General features: G+C 42.9%; 1 long non-coding RNA gene across 1 annotated transcript; it reads right to left on the bottom strand.

The window, feature by feature from the left end:
- On the bottom strand, positions 1-8,383 carry LOC122933894. Its single transcript, XR_006388567.1, has 4 exons — positions 8,332-8,383; positions 4,285-4,477; positions 1,047-1,167; positions 1-118 (listed from the first exon to the last, which is right to left on the bottom strand). It is a non-coding gene; the product is annotated as an uncharacterized LOC122933894 (long non-coding RNA).
- Positions 8,384-12,868: the final 4,485 nt, after the last annotated feature.

Genomic DNA, 12,868 nt, shown 5'->3' with positions numbered 1-12,868 from the left:
CCCTTCATGGCCTGGCGTTGCCTCTCCTCCATGGCCTTCAAGCGCTCATGAACGGCCCGCATATGATTGAGATGCGCCCTTTGCATTTTCACCAATTTTGCCTTTAATGTCTTCATTCCTGTATGAAAAGAATATATAAATGAACATTATTTGCAACTCTTATTAAACCTTTAATTTGTTGTGCATATGACTTTATGATCACTTGCTATTACACCTTTTTGTGAGAAAAGCTGTCCATAAAATTGCCTTTTTCAACAGTTTTCAATTTTTGTTTAAAGGTGTCCAACTAAGGGGTTATTTGGTATGATATTTTTAGACAGCTGGTTGTTACAGGTGAGGCCAAACCTACTATTTTTCCTTATTTTATAGTTAAATGTCTTTTACACAATAAAAGCATTGTTGAACCAAAAAAAAAATCATGTTTAGCTGTCTCCATATTTTGAGAGCCAAATTATTGACTTTAAGTGGCAATTGTATAACGATTGGGTCTCATTTTTAGCAGAATGCATTGACTATTTGGGGGGGCATATGCCTATTTTGATAGCTTGATGTTGCACTTTTAGTGATGTTAGGTTGAATAAATTCATATTTTCGTTTAATTTTTTAATTTTTTTACATTTAAATTGTTCAGGATCATATGATATCATAGGATATTTTTGTAGAGATGGTTGATATGTAAGGCGGCGGTACAAAATATGTCTGTTTGTCTATTGTTTACCTTTTTATTTTTATTAAAATCTTTATACACTTTGACGATTTAAATCTCAATACGTTAGTTAGTGATCTTTATAATCATCAAATGGTTTATTAGTTAGTGATATTTCAGTACATTATAATTTTATTTTGTTTGTTAGTTAATGATAGTACAATTGAGTTTAATATTATTTATTTGTTAAATCAATAGTTTTTATGTAGATTAAAGAGTTTTTCTCCAGTGTTCTTTTTTTGAATTACTATAGTGTATGTTATCGCCTCATTGTCGGCCCTTTTAATGTTTATGTACATGTTATGGATACATAATCATATTGCTATGTGCTCATATTTACCCTCCTGCCGAGGGCTGGTGATCACCCCCTCTTCCTCCGAGTTCTCAGATGGGGTGGTGCTGGAGGGTACGGCACTTTACACCTCCTTCACTTCTCTCACACCTGGTGGGGGTGGCTCAATCTATAATACACATATAGATTGTAATTTAGCTAATATAGTGCTATAATCTTTTTTTTTTCTCTAATTTTTTTTTGCCTCTTCTGAACTAAAGTTTTGTTAAAGATGTACACTATTAAAAAAAATACTATAGCAGTATATTAGCTAAATTACAATCTGTGAATTTTACGACATTTCGTAATATTGCTCTAACTTCGTCTTTTAGACTATTCGTAATATTGTTCTAACTTCGTCTTTTAGAATATTAGTTATGTTGCTATAACTTCGTCTTTTAGAATATTACGAATATTCTAAAAGACGAAGTTAGAGCAATATTAAGAATATACGTAAAAAATTGAAATCGCAATTCGATTAATTCAAGTTATAATAATCGAATTGCGATTTCAACTTAGCACTGCTATATTCCATATTAGGCTAGAATTAACGAATATGGAATATAGCAGTACTAAGTTGAAATTGCCATGCGATTACTTCGAGTTATATTACTCGCATTGCGATTTCAACTTGATGCTGCTGCTGGGTCTCAACTAAACCAGGTCCACGTTGAAATTGCAATTCGATTAATTCAAGTTATAATAATCGAATTGCGATTTCAACTTGAGCACTGCTATATTCCATATTCGTTAATTCTAGCCTAATATGGAATATAGCAGTGCTAAGTTGAAATCGCCATGCGATTATTTCGAGTTATATTAATCGCATTGCAATTTCAACTTGGACCTGGTTTACTATGGTTGGCTTCAATGGCTTGGTAGAATTTGCGAATATGACGAATGTATTCGTCATATTCCACAAAACAAAGATAACGAATGTATTTGTCTATTCCACAAAACGAAGATATTCTCCATCTTCGCTTTAGCTACCTATTCATCAACTTCGCGAATTCTAGCAATCATATAGGAAAGTTGACAATAGAGACAGCTAAGTTTAATTCGCTATGCAATTTAAAAAAAAAAAAAAAATAGAATAATTATAATAATTATCAGGTATTATAATTATTCTATTTATTTTTAAAAAAAAGCTAAGTAATATAATCGCATAGCGAATTAAACTTAGCTGTCTCTATAGTAAACTTTCCTATATGATTGCTAGAATTCGCAAAGTTGATGAATAGGTAGCTAAAACGAAGATGGAGAATATCTTCGTTTTGTGGAATAGACAAATACATTTGTTATCTTCGTTTTGTGGAATATGACGAATACATTCATCATATTCGCAAATTCTACCAAGCCATTGAAGCCAACCATAGTAAACCAGGTCCAAGTTGAAATCGCAATGCGATTAATATAACTCGAAATAATCGCATGGCGATTTCAACTTAGCACTGCTATATTCCATATTAGGCTAGAATTAACGAATATGGAATATAGCAGTGCTTAAGTTGAAATCGCAATTCGATTATTATAACTTGAATTAATCGAATTGCGATTTCAATGTAATTCTCAAATCCGACAGTACGTTCTAGTATATTGAGACGTTCCCATGGTGATGGGGACGCTCCATGAGCACGGAGGTCGACAGAAGCGGCAACTGGCACTGACTGGAGCATTAAAAAAAAACAACAAAAAAAACGAATATTAGATTTTGCGAATATATAGCACTATATTCTAAATATTCGTAAAATCTCAAAATCGCGATATTCGAGAAAAAATTCGCAATTCGAATATTTGCGCTCAACACTATGGCTCAATAGGGTGGGATGGTCCGGCTTCCACCTCCTCTTCCTCCTCTACCTCCACAACCTCCACCGGTCGCCTTCTCCGACTGGAGGGAATAGGAACGTCTGTGATCACAAAATGTTTAGATTTTAGATAACTCCAAAATCTTAAGAACATTTGATATAAAGATATTCCAATATGCAGGGATCTATATATAATTGCAGTGGCTGCCAGCTTTATGACGCATAACTCAATCCAAAATTAACAGTATGAAAAAATACATCCCCTCCACAGTGTCTTGATGGAACAATAGGGTGAGAGGAGACCCATAGGATGGGGTTATCTCCTCAGTGTATCATAGGATGATCTAATTCTCTACACCAGGGACGGCTACTTCTTAATCCCATCACTAACACAATAGGACAAAGGGACAAATAAACCAACACATTCATTTGGAGTCTCAGAGCAGAGTTAACCCTTATTCCGTTTATGGATTCACACCATGCTACTTTAATGGGGAATACGAAAAATGTGGCTGATAAACTCAACAAAAAATTCATGGTTTATAGTTCCTTCTAACCCAAATATGTCAGAGTGGGGGTCTCCATAGTCTTGTGTACAAAGCCTGTAGGAAGGAGGCTAGGCCTCAGGCTTCTACTGCAGACACAGTGATGGTTCAGTCCATCACTTGTCTGGCACAAAGCCAACAACACATCATATCACCCAAAGAACATCATCCCTACAATGAAACATGGTGGTGGCAGCATCATACTGTGGGGATGTTTTCGAGCAGCCGGGACTGGGAAACTGGTCAGAGCTGAGGAAAAGATGGACAGGAATATTCTTGAGCAAAACCTGTACCACTCTGTGCGTGATTTGAGGGTAAGACGGAGGCTTAGCTTCCAGCAGGACAATGACCCCAAACACACTGCTGAAGCAACACTTCATATAAATGGCCTAGTCAAAGCCCAGATCTCAATCCAATAGAAAATCTGTGATCAGACTTAAAGATTGCTGTTCACAATCACAAGCGCAAACCAATCAAATTTGAAGGAGCAGAATCGGTAATGCAAGGAGGAATGGGCAAAAACGCCTGTGGTAAGATGTGGCAAGTTGCTCATAGAGACTTATCTAAAGCGACTTGGAGCTGTGATTGCCGCAAAAGGTGGCTCTACTAAGTATTGACTTTAGGGGGGTGAATAGTTATGCACATTGACCTTTTCTGTTATTGTGTCCTATTAGTTATTTGCTTTACAATTAACCTATATAAAAGAAGGCCTAAGTTGTGGGCATGTTCTACAAATTACATGATGGAAATCCTTAAACAATCCATGTTTAATTCCAGGGGGTAAGGCAACAAAAAAAAGAACAAACTCAAGGGGGGGGGGGTGAATACTTTTGGTTAGCACTGTATACATTACAGAATGTTGGCAAAACATACAAAAGTTATTTACGTATGTACCTGGGCATTTTTCGTCCGGGATTCTTTTAATGAAACGAGGCTGCCTTCTCTTCATGTCTGACCATTTCTTTATAATGGCCAGACGGCGGTGTTTGCGACCCATTTTCCTCCAAATTTCATAGGCCAACTCCCATACAATACTTTGTTACTCGGCGTGGGATCGGGTGCGGTCGTAGCCCCGAACCAACATCCGCTGCAAGAGAAAAATGCAAGCATATAATCCCCATTTTTAACAATAATATTATTGAAAATAATTTACTCAAGTAAACTGCAAAAAGTATTTAATGCTTTGAGGTGGAAATATTAGATTTAGGCCGCATGCACCGCCAGTATTTGATGGTTAATTTACAGTTACCCAGGGTGCATCCTGGGGAGACGAACCAGCTGTACACATCATACCGTACCGTCACTTTACTAGACAGGTACATCTCTGCTTAGCTGGACAATATCTGATAGCTCAGACCCCACCCACATACAGTCGTAATACAATCCCATCTTCTAACCGTAACAGTAAGGCCGCACGCACACGGGTGTGTTTTTTTCAAAACTACGGATCGTACAGACCTGTCCTGACGTCCTGCAGAGTTGATAAGCGCATTGGTTGCTATGACGACAAGCGCTTCCAGGCCACCACCGCTGTACTGTGATACACTTGTATGATCTATACAAGTGTATTACTGTACAGTGGTGGAGGCATGAAGCGCACGGCGTCATAGCGAGTTAGCATTAGCAATCAATGATGCTGTTCGCTCGGCCACTCTGCAGGGTCACCTAACATAGTTGGTTTAATGTCACAGGAATACTTAGTGCAAAAGTCAATAATATCGAGTGAGACCTTATAAAATGTGACGTTTGGTGCACTTAAGAAAAATTAGAATCGCAGAAGCTCGTACTGGCGATTTTTTTTTATAGCACTCTTTATGCATATAAAGCGATTGTTCAGACATGCAGGTGAAATGTAATCAAATACACTACTTTAATGTAAGATTACTTAGTCACCAGGAGTTCTTCCTCGTTTAACTTCGCTCCAACCATTGCATCCATCCATTTGCTAGTTGGTGTGTAAACCAGTTCCTGTACGCCACGCCTTCAGAACATGTGATCTTGCGATTAATACTTTGCCGAAATTTCGCTGATAGAAAAATAATGCTTGTAGATCGTAAAATCGCTTAATACTTCTGGTATGTCAGTGTCCATGTTGTGGGACTATGTGTGCGCATTTACTAATTATTTTGTGGCTGCAAATATGACCTGGAGGTTTCTCATGTTTGCATGCCTTTAAAATGAATAGCACCCGCCTCGAACCTGCGGGTTGCAAACATTTGAGCGAGTTCGAGTGATCGCGTTCGTGAACCGTCAAATCTGATGTTCGTCCATCACTATTGGGCATAGCAATGCTTCTGTCTTCCGGCAAAATGGAGAAGAACTGCTAGGTGAGAGATACTCATGTACAGCTAGAGGCAGTTGAGCTTGGTTTAGCTTTGGCACATTTTTGGCCTAATGCACCCACTGGGCCAGTGGCATTGCTATCATTGGGAGGTACATCATGCCAACTCTTTATTGCTGCCTGTGCCACCACCCTCCTCCTCTGATACAGTCTCCCCTTCAGCACCCCGATCCAGCTCCCACGGGTGCCACTATTACCACCACAGCCATCGATGGGGTCCCCAGCATCCTCCTGAAACTCCCGGTGGAATTTTCTTGACACTTCTTAAGAAAAAGGAAGGCACCCCACAAAGACTGAGGGGACTCCACTGAAATCTTCTCTGGGGATGCAAGGAGGAGAAGCAGGAGGACTACTGTGAATCCCTAGCTCTATGGCACGGTGTAAGACTCAGAAGACACTTCTACATCATCCTGCTGTGACTGAGAGGAGGAGTGAGCCATCCAATCCACAATCTTATCCTCTTTTTCCTCAATGATAATGCTTTGCCTTTCCGAAACAAGGGACAACTGAAGACTACTAGTACGACTACTGCTATTTCTGGCCGGATAGCTGGTGCTACTGCAACCCACATTTTAGCTCTGGGTTAACAAGGCCTGGCTCTGGGACTTTCATTTGGAACTCTTCTGTATTCCTGACATTTTTGGGTATATATGTGCACAGTTACACAATCTATGAAAATGTTTTATGGAACTTTAAGACAAAGAGGTACAATAAAATGCCTTTCCCTTTCCACAAAGACACTGAAGATACTGCTAATGAAAATTGACTTAGAAAATAATGCAGTATCACTGCCAGTTACAAATTTGGGTCTAATGTCTTACATGGGTTTAAATATGCATATTCAGAAAAAAAAGTTTTTCTTGTGTAAAACACAAGTTTCAACCTACTATGAGATTATTTACCCCACACCAGCAACATTTAAGCTGTTTGGAGATGCCCTGACTGTGGAATACTTGGACTCGGAGAAAATCTGTGTATGTGGGTAAGCAACTCTCTCAGTGATAGAAAACAGGGGATGGTTATTAACATTATATACTCATATTGGGTCACAGTCACCAGTGGGGTACCTCAGGGGTCAGTATTAGGACTTATTCTCTTCAATATTTTTATTAATGATCCTGTAGAAGGCTTGCACAGTAAAATATCAATTTCTGCAGATGACACTAAACTGTAGTGTAATTAAGGCCTCTTTCACACTTGTGTTGTCCGGATCCGGCGTGTACTCCACTTGCCGGAATTACACGCCGGATCCGGAAAAACGCAAGTGTACTGAAAGCATTTGAAGACGGATCCGTCTTCAAAATGCTTTCAGTGTTACTATGGCAGCCAGGACGCTATTAAAGTCCTGGTTGCCATAGTAGGAGCGGGGAGCAGGGGAGCAGTATACTTACAGTCTTTACGGCTCCTGGGGTGCTCCAGAATGACGTCAGAGCGCCCCATGCGCATGGATGACGTGCCATGCGATCACGTGATCCATGAGCGTGGGGCGCCCTGACATCACTCTGGAGCGCCCCGGGAGCCGCACGGACGGTAAGTATGCTGCTTCCCCGCTCCCCACTACACCTTACCATGGCTGCCAGGACTTTAGCGTCCTGGCAGCCATGGTAACCATTCAGAAAAAGCTAAACGTCGTATCCGGCAATGCGTTTAGCTTATAGCCGGATCCGGATCAATGCCTTTCAATGGGCATTAATTCCGGATCCGGCCTTGCGGCAAGTCTTCAGGATTTTTGGCCGGAGCAAAAAGCGCAGCTTGCTGCGGTATTTTCTCCGGCCAAAAAACGTTCCGTTACGGAACTGAAGACATCCTGATGCATCCTGAACGGATTTCACTCCATTCAGAATGCATTAGGATAAAACTGATCAGGATTCTTCCGGCATAGAGCTCCGACGACGGAACTCTATGCCGGAAGAAAAGAACGCAGGTGTGAAAGAGCCCTAAGACGATAGAGGACAGTATACTGCTACAGGTGGATCAGGATAGATTGGAAGTTTGGGCAGAGAAGTGGCAGATGAGGGTTAACACTGGCAAATGTAAGTTTATGCACTTAGGAAGGAATAATGCAAGCCACCCGTACACAATAAATGGTAAAACACTTGGTAACACTGACATGGAAAAGGACAAAGGGATTTTAGTGGACAGCAAACTTAACTGTAGAAACCAGTACAAAACAGCTGCTGCCAAGGCCAGTAAGATTATAGGGTGCATCAAAAGGGGAAAAGATAAACATGATGAGAACATAGTCCTGCCACTTTATACATTACTACTCAAACCATACATGTAGTACTGTGTACAGTTCTGGGCTCCTTTGAACAAGAAAGACATAGCAGAGCTGGAGAGGGTTCAGAGGCGGGCCACTAAAGTAATAAATAGAATGAGTGAACTACAGTACCCACAAAGATAATCAAAATTAGGGTTATTCAGTTTAGAAAAAAAGAGGACTGAGGGGGAGATATAAAAACGGGTGCACCTAGCTTTTCTGCTGCATGAGGTGAAAATTGAAACAGCGCCTCCTAATTCCAAATTCTCAACCTAACCCCTTCCCTCCTAACATTACATTTATCACTACAAAACACACAGGGTAATACAGCGCCACATACCTCTTACATCCAGTGATGTCTCTTCTGATGTAGATGTTCTCTTTCCTCATCCTCTCCTTTCAGACCAGACCACTATGATAATTTTTCAGCCATCTCTCATCTCTGCAGTTTGACAAAATAAAAATCTTGGTTTACTACTTTTCCATCATCCTCCCATCTTCTGGACAAATCATCTTACCACTCCCAATACTGTGCCGCTGACAGATTAATGTCCCCCAAAAATTACTGTGCTAAGCTGATACTGTGCCAGGATGCCCCCCCCCCCCCCACAGTAATAGTTCTCCCCAATGTTTTTTTTTTCTTTTCTGCCTTACAAACTATGTCACTATTTCACCAGTTTTCACTCATAGATTTCAATCACTACCCACTGTAAGACTCAAATTGCACTCTAGTATGCCTATATTTTGCACAACAAAAATATATATATATATATAAATAACTATCTGGAGATGCACTGACATGGATTTTGGACTAGTATTTCATGTTATCAGTGAAGAGATTTAAAACACTACCCTCTGTATTGTAAGAAACTCATATATTGTGATTTTCACAACACCCTTCCCCAAAAAAATTAACTGTCTAGAGATATCTTGACAAAAATGTCATACTAGTATTTAAAGTTTTCACTAAGAGATTTAAAATGCTACCCTTTGCATTGTAACGAACATGTATTTTGCTATTTTTCAATACCGGGAAAAAAAGAACTGTATGGAGTTGCCTTGATATCAATTTTATATGTCACGACTTCACTCCAAGAATTAAAACTGTACCCTCTGTATTTAAAGACACACGCATATTGATACTTTCATTCCCCCCCCCCCCCCCCCCAAAAAAAAAAGAAAGAAAATTAACTGTCTGGAGATGCCTTGATGCCTTGCACTGACATGGATTTTGGACTAGTATTTCACGTTATCAGTGAAGAGATTTAAAACACTACCCTCTGTATTGTAAGATATATTTACAGATTTTCACAACACCCTTCCCCCCAAAAATTAACTGTCTAGAGATATCTTGACAAAAATTTCAAACTAGTATTTAATATTTTTACTCAGAGATTTAAAACGCTACCTTCTGTATTGTAAGACACACACATACTGTTATTTTTCTAAACCCCCTGCCCCCTACAAAAGAAATGTACAGCAACTGTTCGGGAAACCCTGACACAGATTTTGGGATTGTATTTCATGCGTTTTCACTGAGATTTCAAATTCTATCACTCCTTTGATTGATAAAGCACATGTTTTACAATTTTGAGCTTAAAGGGACACTGACAGGCCCAATAAGCATATTTAGGTATATATATATGACAGTACAGGTCTTATCAAGTGTGTTAAAATCATCTAAGTATCCCCCCTGTCCACCTTATAACTACCGAAAACTAAAGTTTTATAACTTGCCTGTCTCCTCACCAATCTGCCCAAGGGGCGGCGTTTCATCTCAAAATGCGCCCAGCCAGACGCTCCCAACTGCCGTTCTGAAGCCCCGCCCAGCTCATCAATATTCACTTTGCTGGGCGGCGGCTACAACTCTCCCCGACTCAAGATCCTGCGCATGCCCAATTCAATCCTCTGGGCACGTCCTCCGTCTAATCTTCAGCGCATGCGCCCGGCCGGGGTCACATCACGCCTGCGTACAGACAGTCTGCGTCTTAGAGGCCGCTGCAGCCTCTGCTTTATGCGCATGCGTCGGGCACTTGAGTCGGGGAGAGTTGTAGCCGCCGCCCAGCGAAGTGAATATTGATGAGCTGGGCAGGGCTTCAGAACGGCAGTTGGGAGCGGCTGGCTGGGCGCATTTTGAGATGAAACGCCGCTCCTTGGGCAGATTGGAGACAAGCAGGTTATAAAACTTTACTTTTCAGTATTTATAAGGTGGTCAGGGGGGATACTTAGATATTTTAATACACTTTATAAGACCTGTACTGTCATATGTATACCTAAATATGCTTATTGGGCCTGTCAGTGTCCCTTTAAAACTCCCCCCCAAAAAAAAATAAAAAAAAATAAAATGTTTTTGTGTTAAAATGGAAAAAAAGAAATGTTCTTATAGGTAGATGCTTTTGAGGTTCTGCAGCAGCTGTAGCTGTTTTATAAGGTAGTATCTACAGCTAGATGGCACTCCCAGGCACACTTAGTTGTATCTCCTCACGTCTCACTCCCTGGCTGAAAGCTTTCCCTACCTTTCCCTATTCTACAAAATTCTTCTTTTTAGCCTTTCCCTTCACTGTCCCTAACACTAGAATAGAAGCTTCATTGTGATTGTACACTGCCCTAAGATCAATTTCTGTCAGACTCTGCATAGACCCATCCACCGTCATTCACAGCCCAACACAGAATTACATTGTGTGCATTCTGCAAGGGCAACTCCCTGTCTGCTGCAGCACTGATTGACTCATCCACGCTGCCTGTCGGACTGTGAGCCAATCAGAGCAAGCCCCCCCCCCCCTACTTCCTCTTTGCGTCATGTTAGCATCATTCTTCTTCTTCTTTCTTCCTCGTGCTTTTTTCCACTGACATGTGCAGTAAAATGACACTGCATGCCGTTTTACTGGTTTTGTCTAAAGCAAACCTAAAAAAGCTTCAGGCTCAGGATTACATTTTTGGAAGTTCATAAAGAAACCTCGCTATTACAAACTGATCTGCTCATCTGTAATCATAACCTTTGGTGTCATTTAAAACACCCCCCACACCTTATTTTAACTAATGTTGAAGGCTGCTTGCAGCCTGTAATTGTGGGAGGAGCGTGCTCACCCTTTATAAACCCCCTCCTACAAGCAGGAGGGCGCCCGTTGTTGCATACTTTGTCGTTTGGCTTCAGCAACTCAGCGCCTGACGTCACGTCCGGTCGCGTCTCCCGTCGGTGTGTTCTCCACGCTGCCCCTTCGTGCTCCCAGCCGCGTTCCCTGTCGTGAGTATTGCCGCTCTGCGGCTGGCCGGACGCGCCGCCACCGGCACCTCGTATGTTCTGGGTAGCAGCGCAGCTGCCCGTCGAACCCCCGATCTGCCCGGCCGCCGCTGCGCCCCGGTCTGTGTTCAGTGTGGGGCCTCCCCTCTCCCGCCCCTGCTCCGGGTTCCTCTGCCCCCCCCCCGCTACTTATCCTCCGGCGCTTGCATCGTGGGTGGGGGGGTGGGGGGTTCGCGGGATGACGGCTCACAGCTACTCCGAGCGGGATCCTCCCTGCGGGGGTGTCCCTGGCAGTAGGGGCAGAGGCATTCAGGTTGTGCCTTCTAGCCCCCCTGCCACTGGTTAAAATTGCTCAGCATGCCACGTTCCCAGTGCGGGGGTCCGGGGCGGCCGGCTTCCAGGTGCCGGCCTGCTGCCATTAACCCCCGCACTTCACGTGTGTGTGAAAAAAAAAAAAAAAAGAAAAGGGTCAAAATGCTTGTCCTGGCTTGGCATGCTCCTGTCAACCCCTGCAGGGAAGGAGAAGTAGAATGGAGCACTTCCATGATCTTCCTGACAGCTGGCCATCTGGTCAACCCCTGCAAAAATAAATAAAAATTAATAAATAAATTATAGAGGGGGGGGGGAAATAGGTTGCGATGCCAGGCTGGGCAACCTTCAGCCACGCCGGTGCAGTATCCGGTCTCGCCCCTTGGGTGTTCAGGGGCAGTCGTTCGCTGGGGTCAGGGGTCTGGTACCTGGGCCTCACCGGTGCGGCTGCCCTTGGGTCACCGGGGGGGGGTGGGGGGGGGTGACTCCGGGACAGGTCTCCCTGTTCGCTCTGGCATGTGCCTCCCTGATTCGACGGTGATTTCTCCCTGAATCACTCAGGTATATGTCTCCCTGAATCGCTCAGGTGTAATGTCTCCCTGAATCGCTCAGGTGTAATGTCGCCCTGAATCGCTCAGGTGTAATGTCTCCCCAAATCGCGCTGGTGTAATGTCTCCCTGAATCGCTCAGGGTAATGTCGCCCTGAATCGCGCTGGTGTAATGTCTCCCTGAATCGCTCAGGTGCAATGTCTCCCTGAATCGCTCAGGTGCAATGTCTCCCTGAATCGCTCAGGTGTAATGTCTCCCCAAATCGCGCTGGTGTAATGTCTCCCTGAATCGCCCAGGTGTAATGTCTCCCTGAATCGCTCAGGTGTAATGTCTCCCTGAATCGCTCAGGTGTAATGTCTCCCTTAATCGCTCAGGTGTAATGTCTCCCTGAATCGCTCAGGTGTAATGTCTCCCTGAATCGCTCAGGTGTAATGTCTCCCTGAATCGCTCAGGTGTAATGTCTCCCTGAATCGCTCAGGTGCAATGTCTCCCTGAATCGCTCAGGTGCAATGTCTCCCTGAATCGCTCAGGTGCAATGTCTCCCTGGATCGCTCAGGTGCAATGTCTCCCTGAATCGCTCAGGGGTAATGTCTTCTCGGGTTGGCTCTGGTGTAATGTCTTCTCTGGTTCACTCTGGTGTAATGTCTTCTCTGGCTTGCTCAGGTGGTATCTGCCCTAATTCGCTCTGGCGTTAATGTCTTCCCTGAATCACTCAGATATCATGTTTTCCCTCAGTCATTCAGGTGCGGTGTCTGCCCGGCTTCGTGTGGGTGTTGCG

This window comes from Bufo gargarizans, chromosome 1, assembly GCF_014858855.1.
Source record: "Bufo gargarizans isolate SCDJY-AF-19 chromosome 1, ASM1485885v1, whole genome shotgun sequence".
Lineage (NCBI taxonomy): Eukaryota > Metazoa > Chordata > Amphibia > Anura > Bufonidae > Bufo > Bufo gargarizans.
The sequence above is the reverse complement of the archived record's forward strand: the minus strand, read 5'-3'. Positions and strand labels throughout refer to the sequence as shown.